The following is a 6000-nucleotide window of genomic DNA, read 5'->3' as shown; positions in this document are numbered from 1 at the left end:
TGTGACTGTTTTTGTATGTAAAAGGAGATCTGTGTTATTATGGCCTAGGGTGCCCTGTTGCTGGTGATGAGTTTGAAAAAATGGATGTGATAGATGTGACATTTCAGGATATCCAAGGGTGGGTTATAAGAACCCTTACATCTTCTTCATTGGTGTCCTTGGGTAGATACTTGCATTTTTGGACACTCTTCCCAAAACACAGCCACCATCCCATGAGAATCCCAGACTGCACGTAGAGTTTATGTGCTTAACAGCCTGGCTGAGCTACTAGTTACCAGCTGGAATGAACTGCATCAGTTGCTTAGAATGAACTGCATCTCCATCCACAATCTGACTGCAGCCTCAGGAGAGAAAGAGGGAGAAGGAGAGACCCCAAACAACTGCATGTGTGATCCCAGGAGATCTACAGAATCATGAAATAATAATAAATTGAATGAAACCACTACTTTTGGGGGTAGTTGGTTATGCCATAATAAATAATTGGAAGAACCTGACTCTCAGTACTCTGAATTTTTCTCTAAAGATCTTGACCATCCTACCTCAACTACTTCATTCCTTATAAATACCATAGAATGTGTGTTTCCACAAATTCACGCAAATTATAATAATCTGAATTTTAGGCATTCAGTTCCTGACCCATTACCATCTATTTTCACTCTCGTGAATCCCAGTTCAATAATCTCTCTACCTTTTCAATGCATTTATAATGAGTTGATCTTATTATCTTCTCACATTTCCCCATTCTTCTCCTTTTTCTCTCCTCTTTACCAGCCTTAATTTTATGATTCATTCTTAGAATTACTGTCGAATACAAATTATTTCTCTCCTTTCACCATCTTTTTGCAACACACCCACACCCAGAACCACATATACTTCACTGTGCTTTTCCAGTAATTGATTTCTAAATCTAACTTCTCACTCTATGTCTGCAGGTAGGGAGTAAAAATTGTAAATACGCTGACTCATGTTATTTAAATTCAGCATTGCTGAACTAAGAATGTCTTTTTAGTTATAAAGAGACCACAGTAACTTGATAATGATAGGGAAACATAATTTCACTTAGACAACAGAAACAAATTGGGACTTCTCTGTGCAAGCTGGTGTATATGCACCCGAGTTTTATAATTCATGGCAATCATATCACATTTCTCCATTTATTTTTGTACTCGTTTTTATGGTTTTGTTTTGGGGTTATTGGGTTTTTGCCTCCCTCAGGCCCTAAGATCCCCCAGCAAGTAGCTGCTTCCTTGGGCTGTGTGAGTGGCTTGGGCAGTTTAATGGATCTATATGCTGTTTGGTCCTGCCAACATTCAATATCTGGAGTTAGGGCATCTCAGTGATGTAGAACCTCTCAGGCCTTGCCTGGTCCCCGACAGAGCAACAAGCACCGTCATCCTATTTAATTCTGCTAAGGATCCTCTGTATCAAGTGCTATTATCTTATTTTTAATATAATATAATTAATATAATAATATTATTGCAATATCCCCATTTTGTAGATGAAAAACTGAGGGTCAGAGAAGGTCTTACTTTGCCCAAATTCATACAGCTAGTAAATGGAGGACCTGGGATTTAACCCATACAATCCAGTCTCAAAATCCACATTCCCAATCCCTAAACCTTAAGGCTTGGGAAAGGCCCAATTTGGGGAGTGGATTACATTTTAAATGCTATGCACTTGTTTACCCACCTTTACTAAATTTAGTTTCTTGAAAAAAAAATTTCCTCACCACTGGTATGTGTATACGTGGATCTCACTAGCTTTGCTTGGACATTGGGACTATCTACCTCCCAGTAACAAAGCCCACCTTCCTCCCGCAAGTGGGTAACTTTCAGTCATTTCTGAAGACCCTCAGGCTGCCATCACTGGTGCCTACAGATCCGCACCAGTCCAGAGCCATTACTGTCCCACTACCAATTAGTGAAATGTCCTTATTGCCTCAGTATCCATTCCTCTGTCCATGGCCTCCTGCAGCTCCTCTGCCCATTGCAATCTATTCAAAATTTCTCAGCTAGTAAATGTCAGACCTGGGATTCAAATCTATATCTCTTTCATTTTAATTTCTTTTATTTTCTATAGGATATAAACTCTATAATATAGAGTTTATATAAATATAGAATATAAATTCTAATATAGAGTATAAACTCTATGAGTTGCACTAGATTATGTATGTTTTTATACTTCTGAATCGCTTTCTAAAAATCTTGAACTAATTTACACACCAACTTGCATGAAAGGATTCACAGAGAAATGTTAAATATAATTGTGCTCTGAATATGTACTTCTCGTTCAGTACCATGAGTCAGATGTTTAGGGTTGGAATGAGGGAGGGAGGGGAGGGATAACTAAGATGTTTACAGTTCTATGAGATCTGCCTGGTGAGTACCGTTGAAGTGAATCTGAGTCCACTTTGTCCACTCTTCCTTAGAAATCTATCTTCCCATGGCTCAGATATACCCTAGTCTTGGGTAGTTCCAGATGACAATCCAGTCCTGGGAGGAAATGCTATTGTAATTTGTAAGAGTCTCTCCCAACCCAATCATTTCCACTTCTAATATTGCACCTTTCTTCTGTAGGTACTTAGATACTTGGCCCGAGTGAAGGAGAATATTGAGGTACAATTTAAAGGGCCACCATGTCATTACCATTACCTCAGTGTGTTATAGGAGAAGAATGTTGGATCTTTGGATCAGTAGCTTATCTTCTTACCTAATTAGACGAAGGAGAAAAGACAAATAATTACCCTAACAAAGTCATAAACTGTTAAAGGGAAATAAAGACTCCAGCTCAAGGTCAATGTGGAGAAATTCAGATGAAGTAGAGTGGTAATTGTTTTCTGGTTTGAAAACAAGAGAACAATCTTGAGATTGTTTTCTTGAGGGCAGGTAATATGTGGTATTGAATTAACCAGGAATTGGAAAGGAAGGCATGCAAAATCTAACTCAAGGTATATCTCTTCCCAGTCTATCCTCATCCTGTGTCACCTCCTTTCTTCCTAGCTTTCCTTCCCCAACCATTTGACACAGTATGGCTACATGTTTTTGTTGTTGTTGTTGTTGTTTGTTTGTTTGTTTGAGACCTGGGCAGATATTAACTTACTATAGGATAGTGATGACATTTCTCCTGCCTTAAAAAATATCCATCCTTTATGAGAAGACTCTGATATGACTGGCTATATGTGCCAGTCTCCCCAGGGATCTTATTTGCTAATTCACCACTCCTTTTAACAGCTAGGACCTTTGGTGCTCTGAGCCACACCATAGCCTCCCTGGGTCAAAGAAGCCTTCAGAAGGTGGAGATAAATAAGACCAAATCATACATCCAGGAGCTATGTTACTTGTGCTGGATCAAGATTTTTCCAGTATGGTTAACCACCAAGGCTGGGGTGAGTGTTAAATGGATGAAATGGACTAACAACATAAGGTTGAGGACAATTCTGTAAAGCCAGGAGGAGCAGTAGGGGAAAATACAGAAGGAAGATAATCATACAAAGTTATTGATGTCCTTGGTCACTCTGATTGTCCCCTGAGTCCATTATTAAAGGTATGGTTCCTTTAATTCCTCAGGTGTTTGCATAGCCTAATTGCCTATACTCCATCTTTTCTTTGTGCTTCAGTCCTTTATGTTGCTGTTAGAGATTTTAGTCTCTTGCTGTTTCCTTTATGGGCTCAAGGCAAGCAATTCAGATAAATTTCTGGGGACAGCCTTTCTTAAAACAATGATGAATTCAGAATTTCTTGACACTAACTGCATTTTGTTCTCACTCATATCACCTTGGCAGGAGTGAATCTATTATCTAACTCTCATCCATCTATCTATCTGTCATCTATCTATCTATGATCTATTTATCATCTATTGATTAGAAAGTAATCTTGTGCTTGAGTACCTAAAATCCTCACAGTGTCCCCAGAAAGCCTAGGGGATCAGCAAACTCATCTGATTTCCAACCTCACCAGGGTCCAACTACAGCTATCACCCAAATTTCAATCAAATTCTCTAATTCTTTCCAGTAATTTCACATGCAGGAATCTTAGAAGCCCACAAACCAGGAATCTCTGCTTCAGTATCTCCAGCTTCTATTGTCTTTTTCGGGACAAAACCAGATGACTGTCTTACTTAACAGCCTAATAGAAATTCTTCCTTTCACTCAAATAAGATACAAAATTTTCTTCATCTTTGCTGTCTCTTAGTGGCAGTACGGAACATGTTCATTCCTATTGTACTGAAGGATCCCAAATACCACAATTTTTTCTCTGTTCCAAAGGAGTTTAATGAGGGGAACACAATGACATCATCATATTGATGGGATTGGGGTCATGGAGGAGCGATTCTATCTCAGATCTCAGGAGAGTCCACCAAACCCAGTTACCTGAGAAGTCATCTGGGATATCTCTGAAGATCTTAACTTAAAAGTGGATGAAATCACAGTGCCTTCACCCTTGGATTACAGACTCAAGAGAAGTCAATATGTCTTTCAACTTGAGGAACTAAATGACGTTTCTTCTTCTGACAGGCAAGTACACAGACCAATGAACTGAGACGTGCAAAAATATGAGAAATATCTGTATTATACCACATGCTTCTTAAATTATAGAAACTGTTTTATGAGATGTTTTCTGTGATTTTTCTCAATTCCCTGACAACCTTATGAAGTAAGAATTATCATCTGCATTTTATATTAGCAAACTGAGAACAGAGGGGAATAAGACACCTAACAAGTAACTGCAATCAGGCCAGATTTTGAACCCAAGCAGTCTCAATTCAGTCTCTGATCTCTTATTTTCCAGGCTACATAAAGAGGGTGACAATCTTAGGAAATGAGTTAACACAAGAGTTGTCTGAAGCATTTGAGGGAGACTCAGATTAGGACACTAAATTTTATTTCCTTTGTGAAGCTTTCTCAAATAAGAATGGCTTATATATCTTTTCTTCATAGCATACATCAGCATAGAATTTCCACATGTATATTGGAGATTACTTGATTAATTATGTCTTCTTGTTAGCAAGCCCAGTGTAACATGGATTATGCATATTCTTACTATTTAGTATGAACAAAACATCTATAAAAGTGTCTGTACATAGTAGGCTGTTAGTAATGCGCTTTTGACAAAGTAATAAACTGAAAGAGCAACTTAAAAAACTTTAATATTAATATTAATAGAAATAGTAATATAAGTATTAATAGAAATATTAATTTCATAAAATTGGAAACCTGAGACACTGAAGAGGAATAGTGCTTGTCTGATGTAGATTGTTTATATATATAGACTTAAGGAAAGGAGAAATACTCTCAGAGTCAGAGGTCCGGACATTGAAAATGAGTGCCCCAAGAAAGCATACAATTTCTGCCATTTGATTTGTACAAGCCTCTTCCAGATGACTGCTTCTGAGGATATCAGATATGGGAGCTAAGCATCATAAAATTATTGAACTATACACGCTTTGTAACTGATTTCCCAGATAGGTGAAAGATTATATTTCATTAATTTTTCTATTGTTTAAAAACCACAGGTATTCTCTGGATAGAATTAAAACAATTTATACTTTCCAAGATGGACATTGAAATGTTTATTGTTTATTATTTCATTATTTCATTATTATTATTATTATTATTAATTTATTGAAATGTTTATAGTTAGGAATTATGACTCTGACTTCACCTACAAGGATCTCTCAAAGCAAGATGACTCCAGTGAAAGATGCCTCCCTCACTCTTTTCTGCTTGGCTGTTGTCATAATTTCAATCTATAGTTCAGTCACTCCCCAAAACCTTCTTTTACTTAAGTCACCTGTGAGCCCCTGGTCTGGGACTTTCTACTTCCCTTCCTATGGCATGCTTCACTTGGAGACTTCGGGGCATGCTTCACTCACACACCTGTGAGGCTCGTGGCCTGGCCATTTGTATCAGGGCTCATACTTTAAGGCAAACAAAACACACTAAGTCAGATATATCTTATAATCCAACTAAATCATGTGGCCAATCAAGAAAGCAGATAGAAA

Source organism: Mustela nigripes, chromosome 1 (assembly GCF_022355385.1).
Source record: "Mustela nigripes isolate SB6536 chromosome 1, MUSNIG.SB6536, whole genome shotgun sequence".
Lineage (NCBI taxonomy): Eukaryota > Metazoa > Chordata > Mammalia > Carnivora > Mustelidae > Mustela > Mustela nigripes.
This window is presented reverse-complemented; position numbering follows the sequence as displayed.